This window comes from Bombina bombina, chromosome 1 (genome assembly GCF_027579735.1).
Source record: "Bombina bombina isolate aBomBom1 chromosome 1, aBomBom1.pri, whole genome shotgun sequence".
Taxonomy (NCBI): domain Eukaryota; kingdom Metazoa; phylum Chordata; class Amphibia; order Anura; family Bombinatoridae; genus Bombina; species Bombina bombina.
The window spans coordinates 30,159,365-30,186,727 of NC_069499.1; positions in this window are offsets into that span (position 1 = coordinate 30,159,365).

Here is a 27,363-nt window from a genome sequence, read left to right on the forward strand (position 1 = left end):
ACAGTGTCACACCAGTGCAACTCATATCTGGTGTAACAGTAGTGTACATTTTAAAAAAACAACACTTTTTTGATTGTGAAATAATAGCAGTCAGTTAAAGTGATGGTAAACTCACTATAATGACAATGCTATTTCCTAAAGCTTTTATTTCAAATATACCTTGTATATTCTTATTTCTTTACTAATCAATGTTTAAGACAGAGTAAATTACTTTTTTTATTTGCAGGATTGCCTGTCCCTGACCGCCTCCGTGTAAAAAATACTGATTGTGAAATTTGATTGACATATGGCGCATCCAATAGCAGATGCACCATACGCCCTATGTATTTGATCTTCAGCACGCTCCCGTGCCGCTGCTTTGAGGGCTCTGAATTAGCAATGCACACTGCGCAAGTGCAGTTATCAGATGAGCCGACAGCGGCCTCATGTAAACAGACTGTTTACATGAGGCCGCTGTCGGCTCGTCTGATAACAGACGCAGCTCTCCCGCTCAGGGAGGTAGAACTAACGGTGAGTGCGGCTTGTTTAGCTTGGTGCAGGTTATGCATTGTCCGGGCATGCCTTGTGGTAGGATCAAAGCTAAGCTCATAGTGGGAATAACTGCATATCCCTCACATATAGATGTCACACCCCTTGATAATTAGTAAATACTCTTCACAATCTAGAACACTATAAATAGGGGATATTTCACTTCCTATAATTCTTCAGTGCCTGATAACTTTTTGCTTTAAAAAAACACGAGATCTCACACAATCCTCCAAAGCTGCACCAAAGTTGCATATCCCTCACATATAGATGTGCATATCCCTCACATATAGATGTGCATATCCCTCACATATAGATGTGCATATCCCTCACATATAGATGTGCATATCCCTCACATATAGATGTGCATATCCCTCACATAACAGTTTGTTTACATGAGGCCGCTGTCGGCTCATCTGATAACTGCACTTGCGCAGTGTGCATTGCTAATTCAGAGCCCTCAAAGCAGCGGCATGGGAGCGTGCTGAAGATCAAATACATAGGGCGTATGGTGCATCTGCTATTGGATGTGCCATATGTCAATCAAATTTCACAATCAGTATTTTTTACACAGAGGCGGCCAGGGACAGGCAATCCTGCAAATAAAAAAAGTAATTTACTCTGTCTTAAACATTGATTAGTAAAGAAATTAGAGTATACAAAGTATATGTGTAATAAAAGCTTTAGGAAATAACATTGTCATTATAGTGAGTTTACCATCACTTTAAGTTTCCTTCACACGTGTGCGTTTCAGGGCCTGCCTGCCAGGGCACAGTGTCACACCAGTGCAACTCATATCTGGTGTAACAGTAGTGTACATTTAAAAAAAAAAAACACTTTTTTGACTGTGAAATAATAGCGGTCAGTTTCCTTCACACGTGTGCGTTTCAGAGCCTGCCTGCCAGGGCACAGTGTCACACCAGTGCAACTCATATCTGGTGTAACAGTAGTGTACATTTAAAAAAACAACACTTTTTTGACTGTGAAATAATATCAGTCAGTTTCCTTCACACGTGTGCGTTTCAGTGCCTGCCAGGGCACAGTGTCACACCAGTGCAACTCATATCTGGTGTAACAGTAGTGTACATTTAAAAAAAAAAAAAAAACTTTTTTTACTGTGAAATAATAGCAGTCAGTTTCCTTCACACCTGTGTGTTTCAGTGCCTGCCTGCCAGGGCACAGTGTCACACCAGTGCAACTCATATCTGGTGCAACAGTAGTGTAACAGTACATTTAAAAAAAAAAACACTTTTTTGACTGTGAAATAATAGCAGTCAGTTTCCTTCACACGTGTGCGTTTCAGGGCCTACCTGCCAGGGCACAGTGTCACACCAGTGCAACTCATATCTGGTGTAACAGTACATTTAAAAAAAAAAAACACGTTTTTGACTGTGAAATAATAGCAGTCAGCTTCCTTCACACGTGTGCGTTTCAGGGCCTACCTGCCAGGGCACAGTGTCACACCAGTGCAACTCATATCTGGTGTAACAGTAGTGTGTACATTTAAAAAAAAAAAAACACTTTTTTGACTGTGAAATAATAGCAGTCTGTTTCCTTCACACGTATGCGTTTCAGTGCCTGCCTGCCAGGGCACAGTGTCACACCAGTGCAACTCATATCTGGTGTAACAGTAGTGTACATTTAAAAAAAAAACAACACTTTTTTGACTGTGAAATAATAGCAGTCAGTTAAGTTTCCTTCACACGTGTGCGTTTCAGTGCCTGCCTGCCAGGGCACAGTGTCACACCAGTGCAACTCATATCTGGTGTAACAGTAGTGTACATTTAAAAAAAACAACACTTTTTTGACTGTGAAATAATCGCAGAGGCAGTTTCCTTCACACGTGTTCGTTTCAGTGCCTGCCTGCCAGGGCACAGTGTCACACCAGTGCAACTCATATCTGTTGTAACAGTAGTGTACATTTAAAAAAAAAAAAAAACACTTTTTTGACTGTGAAATAATAGCAGTCAGTTTCCTTTACATGTGTTCGTTTCAGTGCCTGCCTGCCAGGGCACAGTGTCACACCAGTGCAACTCATATCTGGTGTAACAGTAGTGTATATTTAAAAAAAAAAAACACTTTTTTGACTGTGAAATAATAGCCGTCAGTTAAGTTTCCTTCACACGCGTGCGTTTCAGTGCCTGCCAGGGCACAGTGTCACACCAGTGCAACTCATATCTGGTGTAACAGCAGTGTACATTTAAAAAAACACAACACTTTTTTGACTGTGAAATAATAGCAGTCAGCTTCCTTCACACGTGTGCGTTTCAGTGCCTGCCTGCCATGGCACATGTCACACCAATGCAACTCACTATCATTAAATAAATTAACTACAATTAATTACAGTTAAATTAAATAAACTAAATTACAAAACAAACACTAAATTTCAGAAAATAATAAAATAATTACATTTTTTTTAAACTAATTACACCTAATCTAATCCCCCTAATAAAATAAAAAATCCCCCCAAAATATTAAAAATCCCTACCCTATACTAAATTACAAATAGCCCTTAAAAGGGCTTTTTGCAGGACATTACCCCAAAGTAATCAGCTCTTTTACCTGTAAAAAAAGACAATACCCCCCCAACATTACAACCCACCACCCAGACACCCAACCCTACTCTAAAACCCACCCAATCCCCCCTTAATAAAACCTAACACTACCCCCTTGAAGATCACCCTACCTTTAGACGTCTTCACCCAACCAGGCAGAAGTGGTCCTCCAGACGGTCCAAAGTCTTCATCCTATCTGGGTAGAAGAGGTCCTCCAGACGGCCAGGTGGCATCTTCTATCTTCATCCATCCGAAGTGGAACGGGTCCATCTTCAAGACATCCGATGCGGAGCATCCTCTTCTTCCGACGACTAACACTAAATGATGGTACCTTTAAGTGACGTCATCCAAGATGGCGTCCCTTCAATTCCGATTGGCTGATAGAATTCTATCAGCCAATCGGAATTAAGGTAGAAAAAATCCTATTGGCTGATCCAATCAGCCAATAGGATTGAGCTTGCATTCTATTGGCTGATCCAATCAGCCAATAGAATGCAAGCTCAATCCTATAAGCTGATTGGATCAGCCAATAGGATTGAAGTTCAATCCTATTGGCTGATTGGATCAGCCAATAGGATTTTTTCTACCTTAATTCCGATTGGCTGATAGAATTCTATCAGCCAATCGGAATTGAAGGGACGCCATCTTGGATGACGTCACTTAAAGGTACTGTCATTTAGTGTTAGTCATCGGAAGAAGATGATGCTCTGCGTCCGATGTCTTCAAAATGAACCCACTCCGCTCCAGATGTATTAAGATAGAAGATGCTGCCTATATGAAAACTTCTGGCCGTCTGGAGGACCTCTTCTGCCCGGATAGGATGAAGAATTTGGACTATCTGGAGTACCACTTATGCCCGGTTTGGTGAAGACGTCTCAAGGTAGGGTGATCTTCAAGGGGGTAGTGTTAGGTTTTATTAAGGGGGGATTGGGTGGGTTTTAGAGTAGGGTTGGGTGTGGGGGTGGTGGGTTGTAATGTTGGGGGGGGGTATTGTCTTTTTTTTACAGGTAAAAGAGCTGATTACTTTGGGGCAATGTCCTGCAAAAAGCCCTTTTAAGGGCTATTTGTAATTTAGTATAGGGTAGGGATTTTTATTATTTTGGGGGGCTTTTTTATTTTATTAGGGGGATTAGATTAGGTGTAATTAGTTTTAAAAAAATGTAATTATTTATTTTTTGTAATTTAGTGTTTTGTTTTGTTTTGTAATTTAGTTTATTTAATTTAATTGTAATTAATTGCAGTTAATTTAGGAAATTTATTTAATGATAGTGTAGTGTTAGGTGTAATTGTAACTTAGGTTAGGATTTATTTTACAGGTATATTTGTATTTATTTTAACTAGGAAGTTATTAAATAGTTAATAACTATTTAATAACTATTCTACCTAGTTAAAATAAATACAAAGTTGCCTGTAAAATAAAAATAAGCCATAAGATAGCTACAATGTAACTATTAGTTATATTGTAGCTATTTTATGGTTTATTTTATAGGTAAGTATTTAGTTTTAAATAGGAATAATTTATTTAATAATAGTATTTTTATTTAGATTTATTTAAATTATATTTAGGTAGTGATGTTGCGAATAGTTCACCGGTGAATTGTTCCCGGCGAACATAGCATGTTCGCGTTCGCTGCGGCGGGCAAACACATGCGATGTTCGGTCCACCCCCTATTCGTCATCATTGAGTAAACTTTGACCCTGGACCTCACAGTCAGCAGACACATTCAAGCCAATCAGCAGCAGACCCTCCCTCCCAGACCCTCCCACCTCCTGGACAGCATCCATTTTAGATTCATTTGGAAGCTGCATTCATAGTGAGAGGAGGGACAGTGTAGCTGCTGCTGATTTAATAGGGAAATCGATAGCTTGGCTAGTGTATTCAGTGTCCACTACAGTCATCTGATCTCTGCTGTAAGGGCAGCACCCCAAAAAGCTCTTTATAGGGCTAGAACATCAGTCTGCTTTTTTTTTTTTTTCTGCGTAATCTAATTGCAGTTGCCTGCCTGCCAGCGTGTGTGTAAGGCTCACAGCGTATACTGTGCCCACTTGCCCAGAGCCACCACTCATATCTGGTGTAACAGTAGAGTACATTTAAAAAAAAACAACACTTTTTTGACTGTGAAATAATAGCAGTCAGTTTCCTTCACACGTGTGCGTTTCAGTGCCTGCCTGCCAGGGCACAGTGTCACCCCAGTGCAACTCATATCTGGTGTAACAGTAGTGTACATTTAAAAAAACAACTCTTTTTTGACAGTGAAATAATAGCAGTCAGTTTCCTTCACACGTGTGCGTTTCAGTGCCTCCCTGCCAGGGCACATTGTCACCCCAGTGCCACCACTCATATCTGGTGTAACAGTAGTGTACATTTAAAAAAAACAACACTTTTTTGACTGTGAAATAATAGCAGTCAGTTTCCTTCACACTTGTGTGTTTCAGTACCAGCCTGCCAGGGCACAGTGTCACACCAGTGCAACTTATATCTGGTGCAACAGTAGTGTAACTTTAAAAAAAACAACACTTTTTTGACTGTGAAATAATAGCAGTCAGTTTCCTTCACACGTGTGCGTTTCAGTGCCTGCCTGCCAGGGCACAGTGTCACACCAGTGCAACTCATATTTGGTGTTACAGTACATTTAAAAAAACAACACTTTTTTGACTGTGAAATAATAGCAGTCAGTTTCCTTCACACGTGTGTGCGTTTCAATGCCTGCCTGCCAGGGCACAGTGTCACAACAGTGCAACTCATATCTGGTGTAAAAGTAGTGTACATTTAAAAAAACAACACTTTTTTGACTGTGAAATAATAGCAGTCAGTTTCCTTCACACGCGTGTGTTTCAGTGCCTGCCTGCCAGGGCACAGTGTCACCCCAGTGCAACTCATATCTGGTGCAACAGTAGTGTAGATTTAAAAAAAAAAAAACACTTTTTTGACAGTGTTAAATAATAGCAGTCAGTTTCCTTCACACGTGTGCGTTTCAGTGCCTGCCTGCCAGGGCACAGTGTCACCCCAGTGCCACCACTCATATCTGGTGTAACAGTAGTGTACATTTAAAAAAAAACAACACTTTTTTGACTGTGTTAAATAATAGCAGTCAGTTTCCTTCACACGTGTGCGTTTCAATGCCTGCCAGGGCACAGTGTCACACCAGTGCAACTCATATCTGGTGCAACAGTAGTGTAACTTTAAAAAAAACAACACTTTCTTGACTGTGAAATAATAGCAGTCAGTTTCCTTCACACGTGTGCGTTTCAGTGCCTGCCTGCCAGGGCACAGTGTCGCACCAGTGCAACTCATATTTGGTATTACAGTACATTTAAAAAAACAACACTTTTTTGACTGTGAAATAATAGCAGTCAGTTTCCTTCACCCGTGTGTGTTTCAGTGCCTGCCTGCCAGGGCACAGTGTCACACCAGTGCAACTCATACTGGTGTAACAGTAGTGTACATTTAAAAAAAACAACACTTTTTTGACTGTGAAATAATAGCAGTCAGTTTCCTTCACACGTGTGAGTTTCAGTGCCTCCCTGCCAGGGCACAGTGTCACACGAGTGCAACTCATATCTGGTGTAACAGTAGTGTACATTGAAAAAAAACAACACTTTTTTGACTGTGAAATAATAGCAGTCAGTTTCCTTCACACGTGTGCGTTTCAGTGCCTGCCTGCCTGCCTGCCAGGGCACAGTGTCACACCAGTGCAACTCATATCTGGTGTAACAGTAGTGTACATTTAAAAAAAAAAAAAACTTTTTTGACTGTAAAATAATAGCAGTCAGTTTCCTTCACCCGTGTGTGTTTCAGTGCCTGCCTGCCAGGGCACAGTGTCACACCAGTGCAACTCATACTGGTGTAACAGTAGTGTACATTTAAAAAAAACAACACTTTTTTGACTGTGAAATAATAGCAGTCAGTTTCCTTCACACGTGTGTGTTTCAGTGCCTGCCTGCCAGGACACAGTGTCACACCAGTGCAACTCATATCTGGTGTAACAGTAGTGTACATTTAAATAAAAACAACACTTTTTTGACTGTGAAATATTAGCAGTCAGTTTCCTTCACACGTGTGCGTTTCAGTGCCTGCCTGCCAGGGCACAGTGTCACACCAGTGCAACTCATATTTGGTATTACAGTACATTTAAAAAAACAACACTTTTTTGACAGTGAAATAATAGCAGTCAGTTTCCTTCACACGTGTGTGTTTCAGTGCCTGCCTGCCAGGGCACATGTCACACCAATGCAACTCACTATCATTAAATAAATTAACTAAATTAACTACAATTAATTACACACGTGTGTGTTTCAGTGCCTGCCTGCCTGCCAGGGCACAGTGTCACACCAGTGCAACTCATATCTGGTGCAACAGTAGTGTTACTTTAAAAAAAACAACACTTTTTTGACTGTGAAATAATAGCAGTCAGTTTCCTTCACACGTGTGCGTTTCAGTGCCTGCCTGCCAGGGCACAGTGTCACACCAGTGCAACTCATATCTGGTGTAACAGTAGTGTACATTTAAAAAAAACAACTCTTTTTTGACAGTGAAACACTAGCAGTCAGTTTCCTTCACACGTGTGTGTTTCAGTGCCTGCCTGCCAGGGCACAGTGTCACACCAGTGCAACTCATATCTAGTGTAACAGTAGTGTACATTTAAAAAAAACAACACTTTTTTGACTGTGAAATAATAGCAGTCAGTTTCCTTCACACGTGTGCGTTTCAGTGCCTGTCTGCCAGGGCACAGTGTCACACCAGTGCCAAACATATCTGGTGTAACAGTAGTGTACATTTAAAAAAAAACAACACTTTTTTGACTGTGAAATAATAGCAGTCAGTTAAGTTTCCTTCACACGTGTGCGTTTCAGGGCCTGCCTGCCAGGGCAAAGTGTCATACCAGTGCAACTCATATCTGGTGTAACAGTAGTGTACATCTAAAAAAAAAAACACTTTTTTGGCTGTGAAATAATCGCAGAATCAGTTTCCTTCACACGTGTTCGTTTCTGTGCCTGCCTGCCTGCCAGGGCACAGTGTCACACCAGTGCAACTCATATATGGTGTAACAGTAGTGTACATTTAAAAAAAAAAAAAACTTTTTTGACTGTGAAATAATAGCAGTCAGTTTCCTTCACACGTGTGAGTTTCAGTGCCTGCTTGCCAGGGCACAGTGTCACACCAGTGCAACTCATATCTATTGTAACAGTAGTGTACATTTTAAAAAAACAACACTTTTTTAACTGTGAAATAATAGCAGAGTCAGTTTCCTTCACACGTGTGTGTTTCAGTGCCTGCCTGCCAGGGCACAGTGTCACACCAGTGCAACTCATATCTGGTGTAACAGTAGTGTACATTTAAAAAACACAACACTTTTTTGACTGTGAAATAATAGCAGTCAGTTTCCTTCACACGTGTGCGTTTCAGTGCCTGCCTGCCATGGCATATGTCACACCAATGCAACTCACTATCATTAAATAAATTAACTAAATTGACTACAATTAATTACAGTTAAATTAAATAAACTAAATTACAAAACAAACACTAAATTTCAGAAAATAATAAAATAATTACATTTTTTTAAAACTAATTACACCTAATCTAATCCCCCTAATAAAATAAAAAATCCCCCCAAAATATTAAAAATCCCTACCCTATACTAAATTACAAATAGCCCTTAAAAGGGCTTTTTGCAGGACATTACCCCAAAGTAATCAGCTCTTTTACCTGTAAAAAAAAGACAATACCCCCCCAACATTACAACCCACCACCCAGACACCCCACCCTACTCTAAAACCCACCCAATCCCCCCTTAATAAAACCTAACACTACCCCTTTGAAGATCACCCTACCTTGAGACGTCTTCACCCAACCGGGCAGAAGTTGTCCTCCAGACGGTCCAAAGTCTTCATCCTATCTGGGTAGAAGAGGTCCTCCAGACGGCCAGGTGGCATCTTCTATCTTCATCCATCCGAAGTGGAGCGGGTCCATCTTCAAGACATCCGATGCGGAGCATCCTCTTCTTCCGACGACTAACACTAAATGATGGTACCTTTAAGTGACGTCATCCAAGATGGCGTCCCTTCAATTCCGATTGGCTGATAGAATTCTATCAGCCAATCGGAATTAAGGTAGAAAAAATCCTATTGGCTGATCCAATCAGCCAATAGGATTGAGCTTGCATTCTATTGGCTGATCCAATCAGCCAATAGAATGCGAGCTCAATCCTATTAGCTGATTGGATCAGCCAATAGGATTGAAATTCAATCCTATTGGCTGATTGGATCAGCCAATAGGATTTTTTTCTACCTTAATTCCGATTGGCTGATAGAATTCTATCAGCCAATCGGAATTGAAGGGACGCCATCTTGGATGACGTCACTTAAAGGTACTGTCATTTAGTGTTAGTCATCGGAAGAAGAGGATGCTCTGCGTCGGATGTCTTCAAGATGAACCCACTCCGCTCCAGATGGATTAAGATAGAAGATGCCGCCTAGATGAAAACCTCTGGCCGTCTGGAGGACCTCTTCTGCCCGGATAGGATGAAGACTTTGGACTATCTGGAGTACCACTTATGCCCGGTTTGGTGAAGACGTCTCAAGGTAGGGTGATCTTCAAGGTGGTAGTGTTAGGTTTTATTAAGGGGGGATTGGGTGGGTTTTAGAGTAGGGTTGGGTGTGGGGGTGGTGGGTTGTAATGTTGGGGGGGGGTATTGTCTTTTTTTTACAGGTAAAAGAGCTGATTACTTTGGGGCAATGTCCTGCAAAAAGCCCTTTTAAGGGCTATTTGTAATTTAGTATAGGGTAGGGATTTTTATTATTTTGGGGGGCTTTTTTATTTTATTAGGGGGATTAGATTAGGTGTAATTAGTTTTAAAAATATGTAATTATTTATTTTCTGTAATTTAGTGTTTTGTTTTGTTTTGTAATTTAGTTTATTTAATTTAATTGTAATTAATTGCAGTTAATTTAGGTAATTTATTTAATGATAGTGTAGTGTTAGGTGTAATTGTAACTTGGGTTAGGATTTATTTTACAGGTATATTTGTATTTATTTTAACTAGGAAGTTATTAAATAGTTAATAACTATTTAATAACTATTCTACTTAGTTAAAATAAATACAAAGTTGCCTGTAAAATAAAAATAAGCCATAAGATAGCTACAATGTAACTATTAGTTATATTGTAGCTATTTTATGGTTTATTTTATAGGTAAGTATTTAGTTTTAAATAGGAATAATTTATTTAATAATAGTATTTTTATTTAGATTTATTTAAATTATATTTAGGTAGTGATGTTGCGAATAGTTCGCCGGCGAATAGTTCCCGGCGAACATAGCATGTTCGCGTTTGCTGCGGCGGGCGAACACATGCGATGTTCGGTCCACCCCCTATTCATCATCATTGAGTAAACTTTGACCCTGGACCTCACAGTCAGCAGATACATTCAAGCCAATCAGCAGCAGACCCTCCCTCCCAGACCCTCCCACCTCCTGGACAGCATCCATTTTAGATTCATTTGGAAGCTGCATTCATAGTGAGAGGAGGGACAGTGTAGCTGCTGCTGATTTAATAGGGAAATCGATAGCTTGGCTAGTGTATTCAGTGTCCACTACAGTCATCTGATCTCTGCTGTAAGGACAGCACCCCAAAAAGCTCTTTATAGGGCTAGAACATCAGTCTGCTTTTTTTTTCTTCTGTGTAATCTAATTGCAGTTGCCTGCCTGCCTGCCTGCCAGCGTGTGTGTAAGGCTCACAGCGTATACTGTGCCCACTTGCCCAGAGCCACCACTCATATCTGGTGTAACAGTAGTGTACATTTTTAAAAAAACAACACTTTTTTGACTGTGAAATAATAGCAGTCAGTTTCCTTCACACGTGTGCGTTTCAGGGCCTGCCAGGGCACAGTGTCACACCAGTGCAACTCATATCTGGTGTAACAGTAGTGTACATTTAAAAAAAACAACTCTTTTTTGACAGTGAAATAATAGCAGTCAGTTTCCTTCACACGTGTGTGTTTCAGTGCCTGCCTGCCAGGGCACAGTGTCACACCAGTGCAACTCATATCTGGTGTAACAGTAGTGTACATTTAAAAAAAACAACTCTTTTTTGACAGTGAAATAATAGCAGTCAGTTTCCTTCAAACGTGTGCGTTTCAGTGCCTGCCTGCCTGCCAGGGCACAGTGTCACCCCAGTGCAACTCATATCTGGTGTAACAGTAGTGTACATTTAAAAAAAACAACACTTTTTTGACTGTGAAATAATAGCAGTCAGTTTCCTTCACACGTGTGCGTTTCAGTGCCTGCCTGCCTGCCAGGGCACAGTGTCACACCAGTGCAACTTATATCTGGTGCAACAGTAGTGTAACTTTAAAAAAAAACAACACTTTTTTGACTGTGAAATAATAGCAGTCAGTTTCCTTCACACGTGTGCGTTTCAGTGCCTGCCTGCCAGGGCACAGTGTCACACCAGTGCAACTCATATTTGGTGTTACAGTACATTTAAAAAAACAACACTTTTTTGACAGTGAAATAATAGCAGTCAGTTTCCTTCACACGTGTGTGCGTTTCAATGCCTGCCTGCCAGGGCACAGTGTCACAACAGTGCAACTCATATCTGGTGTAAAAGTAGTGTACATTTAAAAAAACAACACTTTTTTTACTGTGAAATAATAGCAGTCAGCTTCCTTCACACGTGTGCGTTTCAGTGCCTGCCTGCCTGCCTGCCTGCCTGCCAGGGCACAGTGTCACAACAGTGCAACTCATATCTGGTATAAAAGTAGTGTACATTTAAAAAAACAACACTTTTTTGACTGTGAAATAATAGCAGTCAGTTTCCTTCACACGCTTGTGTTTCAGTGCCTGCCTGCCAGGGCACAGTGTCACACCAGTGCAACTCATATCTGGTGCAACAGTAGTGTAACTTTAAAAAAAACAGCACTTTTTTGACTGTGAAATAATAGCAGTCAGTTTCCTTCACACGTGTGCGTTTCAGAGCCTGCCTGCCAGGGCACAGTGTCACACCAGTGCAACTCATATCTGGTGTAACAGTAGTGTACATTTAAAAAAAACAACACTTTTTTGACTGTGAAATAATAGCAGTCAGTTTCCTTCACACGTGTGAGTTTCAGTGCCTCCCTGCCAGGGCACAGTGTCACACCAGTGCAACTCATATCTGGTGTAACAGTAGTGTACATTTAAAAAAAAAAAAACTCTTTTTTGACAGTGAAATAATAGCAGTCAGTTTCCTTCACACGTGTGTGTTTCAGTGCCTGCCTGCCAGGGCACAGTGTCACACCAGTGCAACTCATATCTGGTGTAACAGTAGTGTACATTTAAAAAAAACAAAAAACTTTTTTGACTGTGAAATAATAGCAGTCAGTTTCCTTCACACGTGTGCGTTTCAGTGCCTGCCTGCCATGGCACATGTCACACCAATGCAACTCACTATCATTAAATAAATTAACTAAATTAACTACAATTAATTACAGTTAAATTAAATAAGCTAAATTACAAAACAAACACTAAATTTCAGAAAATAATAAAATAATTACATTTTTTTAAAACTAATTACACCTAATCTAATCCCCCTAATAAAATAAAAAATCCCCCCAAAATATTAAAAATCCCTACCCTATACTAAATTACAAATAGCCCTTAAAAGGGCTTTTTGCAGGACATTACCCCAAAGTAATCAGCTCTTTTACCTGTAAAAAAAAGACAATACCCCCCCCAACATTACAACCCACCACCCAGACACCCAACCCTACTCTAAAACCCACCCAATCCCCCCTTAATAAAACCTAACACTACCCCCTTGAAGATCACCCTACCTTGAGACGTCTTCACCCAACCGGGCAGAAGTTGTCCTCCAGACGGTCCAAAGTCTTCATACTATCTGGGTAGAAGAGGTCCTCCAGACGGCCAGGTGGCATCTTCTATCTTCATCCATCCGAAGTGGAGCGGGTCCATCTTCAAGACATCCAATGCGGAGCATCCTCTTCTTCCGACGACTAACACTAAATGATGGTACCTTTAAGTGACGTCATCCAAGATGGCGTCCCTTCAATTCCGATTGGCTGATAGAATTCTATCAGCCAATCGGAATTAAGGTAGAAAAAATCCTATTGGCTGATCCAATCAGCCAATAGGATTGAGCTTGCATTCTATTGGCTGATCCAATCAGCCAATAGAATGCGAGCTCAATCCTATTAGCTGATTGGATCAGCCAATAGGATTGAAGTTCAATCCTATTGGCTGATTGGATCAGCCAATAGGATTTTTTCTACCTTAATTCCGATTTGCTGATAGAATTCTATCAGCCAATCGGAATTGAAGGGACGCCATCTTGGATGACGTCACTTAAAGGTACTGTCATTTAGTGTTAGTCATCGGAAGAAGAGGATGCTCTGCGTCGTATGTCTTCAAGATGAACCCACTCCGCTCCAGATGGATTAAGATAGAAGATGCCGCCTAGATGAAAACTTCTGGCCGTCTGGAGGACCTCTTCTGCCCGGATAGGATGAAGACTTTGGACTATCTGGAGTACCACTTATGCCCGGTTTGGTGAAGACGTCTCAAGGTAGGGTGATCTTCAAGGGGGTAGTGTTAGGTTTTATTAAGGGGGGATTGGGTGGGTTTTAGAGTAGGGTTGGGTGTGGGGGTGGTGGGTTGTAATGTTGGGGGGGGTATTGTCTTTTTTTTACAGGTAAAAGAGCTGATTACTTTGGGGCAATGTCCTGCAAAAAGCCCTTTTAAGGGCTATTTGTAATTTAGTATAGGGTAGGGATTTTTATTATTTTGGGGGGCTTTTTATTTTATTAGGGGGATTAGATTAGGTGTAATTAGTTTTAAAAATATGTAATTATTTATTTTTTGTAATTTAGTGTTTTGTTTTGTTTTGTAATTTAGTTTATTTAATTTAATTGTAATTAATTGCAGTTAATTTAGGTAATTTATTTAATGATAGTGTAGTGTTAGGTGTAATTGTAACTTGGGTTAGGATATATTTTACAGGTATATTTGTATTTATTTTAACTAGAAAGTTATTAAATAGTTAATAACTATTTAATAACTATTCTACTTAGTTAAAATAAATACAAAGTTGCCTGTAAAATAAAAATAAGCCATAAGATAGCTACAATGTAACTATTAGTTATATTGTAGCTATTTTATGGTTTATTTTATAGGTAAGTATTTAGTTTTAAATAGGAATAATTTATTTAATAATAGTATTTTTATTTAGATTTATTTAAATTATATTTAGGTAGTGATGTTACGAATAGTTCGCCGGCGAATAGTTCCCGGCGAACATAGCATGTTCGCGTTCGCTGCGGCGGGCGAACACATGCGATGTTCGGTCCACCCCCTATTCATCATCATTGAGTAAACTTTGACCCTGGACCTCACAGTCAGGAGACACATTCAAGCCAATCAGCAGCAGACCCTCCCTCCCAGACCCTCCCACCTCCTGGACAGCATCCATTTTAGATTCATTTGGAAGCTGCATTCATAGTGAGAGGAGGGACAGTGTAGCTGCTGCTGATTTAATAGGGAAATCGATAGCTTGGCTAGTGTATTCAGTGTCCACTACAGTCATCTGATCTCTGCTGTAAGGACAGCACCCCAAAAAGCTCTTTATAGGGCTAGAACATCAGTCTGCTTTTTTTTTTCTTCTGTGTAATCTAATTGCAGTTGCCTGCCTGCCAGCGTGTGTGTAAGGCTCACAGCGTATACTGTGCCCACTTGCCCAGAGCCACCACTCATATCTGTTGTAACAGTAGTGTACATTTAAAAAAACAACACTTTTTTGACTGTGAAATAATAGCAGTCAGTTTACTTCACCTGTGTGCGTTTCAGTGCCTGCCTGCCAGGGCATAGTGTCACACCAGTGCAACTCATATCTGGTGTAACAGTAGTGTACATTTAAAAAAAACAACTCTTTTTTGACAGTGAAATAATAGCAGTCAGTTTCCTTCACACGTGTGTGTTTCAGTGCCTGCCTGCCAGGGCACAGTGTCACACCAGTGCAACTCATATCTGGTGTAACAGTAGTGTACATTTAAAAAAAACAACACTTTTTTGACTGTGAAATAATAGCAGTCAGTTTCCTTCACACGTGTGCGTTTCAGTGCCTGCCTGCCAGGGCTCAGTGTCACACCAGTGCAACTTATATCTGGTGTAACAGTAGTGTACATTTAAAAAAAACAACTCTTTTTTGACAGTGAAATAATAGCAGTCAGTTTCCTTCACACGTGTGTGTTTCAGTGCCTGCCTGCCAGGGCACAGTGTCACACCAGTGCAACTCATATCTGGTGTAACAGTAGTGTACATTTAAAAAAAACAACACTTTTTTGACTGTGAAATAATAGCAGTCAGTTTCCTTCACACGTGTGCGTTTCAGTGCCTGCCTGCCAGGGCACAGTGTCACACCAGTGCAACTCATATCTGGGGCGCGATCCGATATCGATCGCAGTTTGCGGCGCAAGCGAGGGAACCGGCGTCGCCCGCAGTTTCAGCTCGCAACTCGAGCCATCCCATATAGGTCGCCGTCAGATGCTAACGTGCCGTAAGTCTCACAAACCAGCGGTGTCCAGAAATCTGCGTAAGTACAAATTTCTGGCGTCGCCAGTGACTTGCGCCACGTTAGAATCTGCCGGCGCCTATAAAACCTGACTAAAGTCTAAAACACCCGCACTGTCTAACACGCCTCCCTAACATAGCCCGCACTGTCTAACACGCCTCCCTAACATAGCCCGCACTGTCTAACACGCCTCCCTAACATAGCCCGCACTGTCTAACCCTCTATCCGCTATCCCCCCTCACTATCCTAACAATAAAAAAGCTATTAACCCCTAAACCGCCGCTCCTTTACCCCGCCGCAACCTAATAAAGTTATTAACCCCTAAACCGCCGCTCCCGTACCCCGCCGCCAGCTATATTATATCTATAACCCCCTAAAGTGAGCCCTTAACACCGCCGCCATCTATATTAAAATTATTAACCCCTAATCTAAGCCCCTTACACCGCCGCCATCTCTATTAAAATGATTAACCCCTAATTTAATCTACCTACCCTGCCGCCAGCTATATTATCTATATTAACCCTAAGTATATTATAGTTAATATAGGTATTACATTATATATATTAACTATATTAACCCTAATTATATTAGGGTTAATATAGTTAATATAGTTACTATAGTATTTATATTAACTATATTAACTCTATCTAACCCTAACTAAATTTATATTAAATTAATCTAATTCATTTATAAACTAAAATATTCCTATTTAAATCTAAATACTTACCTATAAAATAAACCATAAGATAGCTACAATATAATTAATAATTACATTGTAGCTATGTTAGGGTTAATATTTATTTTACAGGTAAATAGTTAATTATTTTAACTAGGTATAATAGATATTAAATAGTTATTAACTATTTAATATCTACCTAGTTAAAATAATTACCCAATTACCTGTAAAATAAATCCTAACCTAAGTTACAAATACACCTACACTATCAATAAATGTAATAAACTACAAACATCTATCTAAAAATACAATTAAATTAACTAAACTAAATTACAAAAAAAAACAAACACTAAATTACAAAAAATAAAAAAAAGTTTACAAGATATTTAAGCTAATTACACCTATTCTAAGCCCCCTAATAAAATAATAAACCCCCAAAATAAAAAAAATTCCCTGCCCTATTCTAAATTCAACAAATTTCAAAGCTCTTTACCTTACCAGCCCTTAAAAGGGCCTTTTGTGGGGCATGCCCCAAAGAATTCAGCTCTTTTGCATACAAGAAATACAATACCCCCCCCCCCATTACAACCCACCACCCACATACCCCTATTCTAAACCCACCCAAACCCCCCTTAAAAAAGCCTAACACTACCCCCCTGAAGATCTCCCTACCTTGTCTTCACCACACCGGGCCGAACTCCTGATCCGATCCGGGCGATGTCTTCCTCCAAGCGGCAAAGAAGAATTCTTCCTCCGGCGATGTCTTCCTCCAAGCGGCAAAGAAGAATTCTTCCTCCGGCGACGTCTTCCTCCAAGCGGCAGCAAAGTCTTCATTCTTCCGGCGGCATCTTCAATCTTCTTTCTTCAGCCGGCCGACTGCTGAACTTGGAATGATGTACCTTTAAATGACGTCATCCAAGATGGCGTCAGCCGAATTCCGATTGGCTGATAGGATTCTATCAGCCAATCGGAATTAAGTTAAAAAAATCTGATTGGCTGATTGAATCAGCCAATCAGATTCAAGTTCAATCCGATTGGCTGATCCAATCAGCCAATCAGATTGAGCTCGCATTCTATTGGCTGTTCCGATCAGCCAATAGAATGCGAGCTCAATCTGATTGGCTGATTCAATCAGCCAATCAGATTTTTTTAACTTAATTCCGATTGGCTGATAGAATCCTATCAGCCAATCGGAATTCGGCGGACGCCATCTTGGATGACGTCATTTAAAGGTACTTGCAACAAGATTGGGATATTCTCCCTAGAAAGAAATGCTATATAGCACTCTCTGCCCAGGGGGTTGCGTGGGACAATGGGGTCCCACTAGTGTGTTATGTGTGTATTTTAAATCAATCTATCTCAAATAGCGAAAATTTGCAAAAGTAATGGGGAAGATATCAAACAGTGTGTGAATGCATGTTGGGGGTTAATGGTTAAACTACGATAAAAACCGGAATATAACTTATGGGTAACCTTATTTAAATAATTAACCCAAGTGCATCCCCACTAGTGTCCATAAGGGGCTTAGCCAAATAGAAGTATCGATTGCCAACGGATCTCAATCGAACTAGACTCTATATTAGTGACAGACTGCCAAACCTAGCTGTAGTGTAAACGGCGCAGAGCGGCAGTTAGGATATTATCGTAAATATCATTAGAATAATTTATGAAGACATAGTACCGGGTTGTAGGTAATCCGAAAGACTCATCGAGTGGTATAATTAATAGGTACAGTCAAATAAGCACAGAGTGTAACCGAATTTAGAGGTGGAACCTTAATTACAAGGAAAATCAATGTTGGAGTCCCTAGCAAGGAACCAGAGTTAGAGTGTTGCAACATTGTATACTTATTATAACACTTTACAATTACAAAATACTTGTGGTTTAAAAGTAACAATACAAAATATAGCAGCATAGTAACCCCACAAACAATGGTAACAGCAAGATAAGATTGCTATCAGGGGGGCACATATAGTATCAAGCAAAGAAATAGATGCAGACAGGCAGTATTATCAAACAGATTGCCTAAGAATGTTGGAATAAGAATACGCAATATACTTACACGATTATTGTATCACCCAGCAGTAAGATATATAACAAATCTGGACTATATGTTCATAGGATTTATATAGCCACCCGAATAATATACCCAACACAAAAAGCAAATTAGCAGGAAAATGGAATAAAATCCCAAGGTGGATATTGCTATTATAACTAAAAACAATTGTTGAGCACCTATGAAGGAATGAAACATATACAAATACAATAGCCCAGTTACCCATAAGAATAAGAGTAACTATAGAAAGAAACATTGTAAACAGTGGGTCTTAGGGAAAAAAACTATTAGTATCAAGGAATTCTCGCATACCAGTGTTGTTACTTAATTAATAATTTAAGAGTGTATATAAAAAATTGGAATACACACAAAAAATCTGAATGTAAGGGATACCCAAACCAGGGCATCTGCACACCAACATAACCAAGAAAAACAAATCTTTAAAACACTCAACCACAACTGAAATCTATGTATAAACGTGAATAAAAGTTGATAATCCCTACTGTCACTCAGGCTCAATTCAAACCAATTTTACACCAATACAAGCCTCAAAAAACATATGAGACATTCAAACGAAATAAACACCCATTACTAAGCTCCTACCAATTTTACTTGACCAATACAAGGGAATACCGATTGATCTAATATAACTATATATAAAAGTATTTGGGAATCAACCGGTTACTTGAATAATTTGGTAATAACCTGAAGCTTTTGACATCAGCTATTTAGAGATAGAGACATTTTAATTTGTTTGTGTTCACCCATTTTTTTAAAGTGAATAATAAAAGTTAAATTTTAAAGATATCAGTGGCTCTACCCCAGTCTGGGCAGAGAGTGCTATATAGCATTTCTTTCTAGGGAGAATATCCCAATCTTGTTGCAAGTTCAGTATCAGATGCTAGCACCACTCCTCAAAGGAATATAAAATATAGATACTATAAACTAAATACAGTATCTTAAATAATTGAAACTAATGAGGAGCTTGCCTATATAGTGCCCTTGTTATCCTTGTGTGTTGAATACGTGTCATTTAAAGGTACATCATTCCAAGTTCAGCAGTCGGCCGGGATGGATGCTCCGCGGCGGCGGAGCGAAGAAAGAAGATTGAAGATGCCGCCGGAAGAATGAAGACTTTGCTGCCGCTTGGAGGAAGACGTCGCCGGAGGAAGAATTCTTCTTTGCCGCTTGGAGGAAGACATCGCCCGGATCGGATCAGGAGTTCGGCCCGGTGTGGTGAAGACAAGGTAGGGAGATCTCCCGGGGGGTCGTGTTAGGCTTTTTTAAGGGGGGTTTGGGTGGGTTTAGAATAGGGGTATGTGGGTGGTGGGTTGTAATGGGAGGGGGGGTATTGTATTTCTTGTATGCAAAAGAGCTGAATTCTTTGGGGCATGCCCCACAAAAGGCCCTTTTAAGGGCTGGTAAGGTAAAGAGCTTTGAAATTTGTTGAATTTAGAATAGGGCAGGGAATTTTTTTTATTTTGGGGGTTTATTATTTTATTAGGGGGCTTAGAATAGGTGTAATTAGCTTAAATATCTTGTAATCTTTTTTTTATTTTTTGTTATTTAGTGTTTGTTTTTTTTTGTAATTTAGTTTAGTTAATTTAATTGTATTTTTAGATAGATGTTTGTAGTTTATTTAATTTATTGATAGTGTAGGTGTATTTGTAACTTAGGTTAGGATTTATTTTACAGGTAATTGGGTAATTATTTTAACTAGGTAGATATTAAATAGTTAATAACTATTTAATAGCTATTATACCTAGTTAAAATAATTAACTATTTACCTATAAAATAAATATTAACCCTAACATAGCTACAATGTAATTATTAATTATATTGTAGCTATCTTAGGGTTTATTTTATAGGTAAGTATTTAGATTTAAATAGGAACATTTTAGTTTATAAATGAATTAGATTAATTTAATAAGAATTTAGTTAGGGGTGTTAGGGTTAGATAGAGTTAATATAGTTAATATAAATACTATAGTAACTATATTAACTATATTAACCCTAATATAATTAGGGTTAATATAGTTAATATATATAATGTAATACCTATATTAACTATAATATACTTAGGGTTAATATAGATAATATAGCTGGCGGCGGGGTAGGTAGATTAAATTAGGGGTTAATCATTTTAATAGAGATGGCGGCGGTGTAAGGGGCTTACATTAGGGGTTAATCATTTTTATATAGGTGGCGGCGGTGTAAGGGGTCAGATTAGGGGATAGATAAGGTAGATGGCGGCGGTTTTAGAGGCTCACAGTAGGGGGTTAGTTTATGTAGATGGCGGCGGGGTCCGGGAGCGGCGGTTTAGGGGGTAATAACTTTATTAGGGATTTCGGGGGGGGGGGGGATCGCGGTTGACAGGTAGATAGACATTGCGCATGCGTTAGGTGTTAGGTTTATTTTCGCAGATCGCGGTTGACAGGGAGATAGACATTGCGCATGCGTTAGGTGTTAGGTTTATTTTCTAGTTAGTTTAGGGAGTTACGGGGCTCCAATAGTCAGCGTAAGGCTTCTTACGGCTGCTTTTTGTGGCGAGGTGAAAATGGAGTAAGTTTTCTCCATTTTCGCCACGTAAGTCCTTACGCTGCATATTGGATACCAAACTGCGCGGGTTTGGTATACCTGCCTATGGCCCAAAAAACTGCGGGCGACGGCAGAAATATACGCGCGTAACTTCTAGGTTACGCCGTATATGTGATACCAAATCCGCGCAAATATTGGCGTCGCCGGCTTTTGCGGGCGACGCTTTATATCGGATCGACCCCCTGGTGTAACAGTAGTGTACATTTAAAAAAAACAACACTTTTTTGACTGTGAAATAATAGCAGTCAGCTTCCTTCACACGTGTGCGTTTCAGTACCTGCCTGCCTGCCTGCCAGGGCACAGTGTCACACCAGTGCAACTCATATCTGGTGTAACAGTAGTGTACATTTAAAAAAAACAACTCTTTTTTTACTGTGAAATAATAGCAGTCAGTTTCCTTCACACGCGTGTGTTTCAGTGCCTGCCTGCCAGGGCACAGTGTCACACCAGTGCAACTCATATCTGGTGTAACAGTAGTGTACATTTAAAAAAAACAACACTTTTTTGACTGTGAAATAATAGCAGTCAGTTTCCTTCACACGTGTGCGTTTCAGTACCTGCCTGCCTGCCTGCCAGGGCACAGTGTCACACCAGTGCAACTCATATCTGGTGTAACAGTAGTGTACATTTAAAAAAAACAACACTTTTTTGACTGTGAAATAATAGCAGTCAGTTTCCTTCACACGCGTGTGTTTCAGTACCTGCCTGCCAGGGCACAGTTTCACACCAGTGCAACTCATATCTGGTGCAACAGTAGTGTAACTTTAAAAAAAAACAACACTTTTTTGACTGTGAAATAATAGCAGTCAGTTTCCTTCACACGTGTGTGCGTTTCAATGCCTGCCTGCCAGGGCACAGTGTCACAACAGTGCAACTCATATCTGGTGTAAAAGTAGTGTACATTTAAAAAAACAACACTTTTTTTACTGTGAAATAATAGCAGTCAGCTTCCTTCACACGTGTGCGTTTCAGTGCCTGCCTGCCTGCCTGCCTGCCTGCCAGGGCACAGTGTCACACCAGTGCAACTCATATCTGGTGTAAAAGTAGTGTACATTTAAAAAAACAACACTTTTTTGACTGTGAAATAATAGCAGTCAGTTTCCTTCACACGCTTGTGTTTCAGTGCCTGCCTGCCAGGGCACACAGGCCCATTTATCAAGCTCCGTATGGAGCTTGAAGGGCCGTGTTTCTGGCGAGTCTTCAGACTCGCCAGAAACACAAGTTATGAAGCAGCGGTCTAAAGACCGCTGCTTCATAACCCTGTCCGCCTGCTCTGAGCAGGCGGACAGGAACCGCCGGAAATCAACCCGATCGAATACGATCGGGTTGATTGACAGCTCCCTGCTGGCGGCCGATTGGCCGCGAGTCAGCAGGGGGCGGCGTTGCACCAGCAGCTCTTGTGAGCTGCTGGTGCAATGTTAAATGTGGAGAGCGTATTGCTCTCCGCATTTAGCGAGGTCTTGCGGACCTGATCCGCAGTGTCGGATCAGGTCCGCAAGCCCTTTGATAAATGGGCCCCACAGTGTCACACCAGTGCAACTCATATCTGGTGCAACAGTAGTGTAACTTTAAAAAAAACAACACTTTTTTGACTGTGAAATAATAGCAGTCAGTTTCCTTCACACGTGTGCGTTTCAGAGCCTGCCTGCCAGGGCACAGTGTCACACCAGTGCAACTCATATCTGGTGTAACAGTAGTGTACATTTAAATAAACAACACTTTTTTGACTGTGAAATAATAGCAGTCAGTTTCCTTCACACGTGTGCGTTTCAGAGCCTGCCTGCCAGGGCACAGTGTCACACCAGTGCAACTCATATCTAGTGTAACAGTACATTTAAAAAAAAAAACTTTTTTGACTGTGAAATAATAGCAGTCAGTATCCTTCACACGTGTGCGTTTCAGTGCCTGCCTGCCAGGGCACATGTCACACCAATGCAACTCACTATCATTAAATAAATTAACTAAATTAACTACAATTAATTACACACGTGTGTGTTTCAGTGCCTGCCTGCCTGCCAGGGCACAGTGTCACACCAGTGCAACTCATATCTGGTGCAACAGTAGTGTAACTTTAAAAAAAACAACACTTTTTTGACTGTGAAATAATAGCAGTCAGTTTCCTTCACACGTGTGCGTTTCAGAGCCTGCCTGCCAGGGCACAGTGTCACACCAGTGCAACTCATATTTGGTGTTACAGTACATTTAAAAAAACAACTCTTTTTTGACAGTGAAATAATAGCAGTCAGTTTCCTTCACACGTGTGTGTTTCAGTGCCTGCCTGCCAGGGCACATGTCACACCAATGCAACTCACTATCATTAAATAAATTAACTAAATTAACTTCAATTAATTACACACGTGTGTGTTTCAGTGCCTGCCTGCCTGCCAGGGCACAGTGTCACACCAGTGCAACTCATATCTGGTGTAACAGTACATTTAAAAAAAACAAACACTTTTTTGACTGTGAAATAATAGCAGTCAGCTTCCTTCACACGTGTGCGTTTCAGTGCCTGCCTGCCAGGGCACAGTGTCACACCAGTGCAACTCATATCTGGTGCAACAGTAGTGTAACTTTAAAAAAAACAACACTTTTTTGACTGTGAATTAATAGCAGTCAGTTTCCTTCACACGTGTGCGTTTCAGTGCCTCCCTGCCAGGGCACAGTGTCACACCAGTGCAACTCATATCTGGTGCAACAGTAGTGTACATTTAAAAAAAACAACTCTTTTTTGACAGTGAAATAATAGCAGTCAATTTCCTTCACACGTGTGTGTTTCAGTGCCAGCCTGCCAGGGCACAGTGTCACACCAGTGCAACTCATATCTGGTGTAACAGTAGTGTACATTTAAAAAAAACAACACTTTTTTGACTGTGAAATAATAGCAGTCAGTTTCCTTCACACGTGTGCGTTTCAGTGCCTGCCTGCCAGGGCACAGTGTCACACCAGTGCAACTCATATCTGGTGTAACAGTAGTGTACATTTAAAAAAAACAACACTTTTTTGACTGTGAAATAATAGCAGTCAGTTTCCTTCACACGTGTGCGTTTCAGTGCCTGCCTGCCAGGGCTCAGTGTCACACCAGTGCAACTCATATCTGGTGTAACAATAGTGTAAATTTAAAAAAAAAAAACTTTTTTGACTGTGAAATAATAGCAGTCAGTTTCCTTCACACGTGTGAGTTTCAGTGCCTCCCTGCCAGGGCACAGTGTCACACCAGTGAAACTCATATCTGGTGTAACAGTAGTGTACATTTAAAAAACAACAACACTTTTTTGACTGTGAAATGATAGCAGTCAGTTTCCTTCACACGTGTGAGTTTCAGTGCCTCCCTGCCAGGGCACAGTGTCACACCAGTGCAACTCATATCTGGTGTAACAGTAGTGTACATTTTAAAAAAACAACACTTTTTTAACTGTGAAATAATAGCAGAGTCAGTTTCCTTCACACGTGTGCATTTCAGTGCCTGCCTGCCAGGGCACAGTGTCACACCAGTGCAACTCATATCTGGTGTAACAGTACATTTAAAAAAAACAACACTTTTTGACTGTGAAATAATAGCAGTCAGTTTCCTTCACACGTGTGCGTTTCAGTGCCTGCCTGCCATGGCACATGTCACACCAATGCAACTCACTATCATTAAATAAATTAACTAAATTAACTACAATTAATTACAGTTAAATTTAATAAACTAAATTACAAAACAAACACTAAATTTCAGAAAATAATAAAATAATTAGATTTTTTTAAAACTAATTACACCTAATCTAATCCCCCTAATAAAATAAAAAATCCCCCCAAAATATTAAAAATCCCTACCCTATACTAAATTACAAATAGCCCTTAAAAGGGCTTTTTGCAGGACATTACCCCAAAGTAATCAGCTCTTTTACCTGTAAAAAAAAGACAATACCCCCCCAACATTACAACCCACCACCCAGACACCCAACCCTACTCTAAAACCCACCCAATCCCCCCTTAATAAAACCTAACACTACCCCCTTGAAGATCACCCTATCTTGAGACGTCTTCACCCAACCGGGCAAAAGTGGTCCTCCAGACGGTCCAAATTCTTCATCCTATCTGGGTAGAAGAGGTCCTCCAGACGGCCAGGTGGCATCCTCTATCTTCATCCATCCGGATTGGAGCGGGTCCATCTTCAAGACATCCGATGCGGAGCATCCTCTTCTTCCGACGACTAACACTAAATGACGGTACCTTTAAGTGACGTCATCCAAAATGGCGTCCCTTCAATTCCGATTGGCTGATAGAATTCTATCAGCCAATCGGAATTAAGGTAGAAAAAATCCTATTGGCTGATCCAATCAGCCAATAGGATTGAGCTTGCATTCTATTGGCTGATCCATTCTATTGGCTGATCCAATAGTTCCCGGCGAACATAGCATGTTCGCGTTCGCCGCGGCGGGCGAACACATGCAATGTTCGGTCCGCCCCCTATTCGTCATCATTGAGTAAACTTTGACCCTGGACCTCACAGTCAGCAGACACATTCAAGCCAATCAGCAGCAGACCCTACCTCCCAGACCCTCCCACCTCCTGGACAGCATCCATTTTAGATTCATTTGGAAGCTGCATTCTTAGTGAGAGGAGGGACAGTGTAGCTGCTGCTGATTTAATAGGGAAATCGATAGCTAGGCTAGTGTATTCAGTGTCCACTACAGTCATCTGATCTCTGCTGTAAGGACAGCACCCCAAAAAGCTCTTTATAGGGCTAGAACATCAGTCTGCTTTTTTTTTCTTTTTCTGTGTAATCTAATTGCAGTTGCCTGCCTGCCAGCGTGTGTGTCAGGCTCACAGCGTATACTGTGCCCACTTGCCCAGTGCCACCACTCATATCTGTTGTAACAGTAGTGTACATTTAAAAAAAACAACACTTTTTTGACTGTGAAATAATAGCAGTCAGTTTCCTTCACCCGTGTGCATTTCAGTGCCTGCCTGCCATGGCACATGTCACACCAATGCAACTCACTATCATTAAATAAATTAACTAAATTAACTACAATTAATTACAGTTAAATTAAATAAACTAAATTACAAAACAAACCCTAAATTTCAGAAAATAATAAAATAATTACATTTTTTTAAAACTAATTACACCTAATCTAATCCCCCTAAAAAAATAAAAAATCCCCCCAAAATATTAAAAATCCCTACCCTATACTAAATTACAAATAGCCCTTAAAAGGGCTTTTTGCAGGACATTACCCCAAAGTAATCAGCTCTTTTACCTGTATAAAAAGACAATACCCCAGCAACATTACAACCCACCACCCAGACACCCAACCCTACTCTAAAACCAACCCAATCCCCCCTTATTAAAACCTAACACTACCCCCTTGAAGATCACCCTACCTTGAGACGTCTTCACCCAACTGGGCAAAAGTGGTCCTCCAGACGGTCCAAATTCTTCATCCTATCTGGATAGAAGAGGTCCTCCAGACAGCCAGGTGGCATCTTCTATCTTCATCCATCCGGATTGGAGCGGGTCCATCTTCAAGACATCCGATGCGGAGCATCCTCTTCTTCCGACGACTAACACTAAATGACGGTACCTTTAAGTGACGTCATCCAAGATGGCGTCCCTTCAATTCCGATTGGCTGATAGAATTCTATCAGCCAATCGGAATTAAGGTAGAAAAAATCCTATTGGCTGATCCAATCAGCCAATAGGATTGAGCTTGCATTCTATTGGCTGATCCATTCTATTGGCTGATCCAATAGTTCCCGGCGAACATAGCATGTTCGCGTTCGCCGCGGCGGGCGAACACATGCAATGTTCGGTCCGCCCCCTATTCGTCATCATTGAGTAAACTTTGACCCTGGACCTCACAGTCAGCAGACACATTCAAGCCAATCAGCAGCAGACCCTACCTCCCAGACCCTCCCACCTCCTGGACAGCATCCATTTTAGATTCATTTGGAAGCTGCATTCTTAGTGAGAGGAGGGACAGTGTAGCTGCTGCTGATTTAATAGGGAAATCGATAGCTAGGCTAGTGTATTCAGTGTCCACTACAGTCATCTGATCTCTGCTGTAAGGACAGCACCCCAAAAAGCTCTTTATAGGGCTAGAACATGTCTGCTTTTTTTTTCTTTTTCTGTGTTATCTAATTGCAGTTGCCTGCCTGCCAGCGTGTGTGTCAGGCTCACAGCGTATACTGTGCCCACTTGCCCAGTGCCACCACTCATATCTGTTGTAACAGTAGTGTACATTTAAAAAAAACAACACTTTTTTGACTGTGAAATAATAGCAGTCAGTTTCCTTCACACATGTGTGTTTCAGTGCCTGCCTGCCAGGGCACATGTCACACCAATGCAACTCACTATCATTAAATAAATTAACTAAATTAACTACAATTAATTACAGTTAAATTAA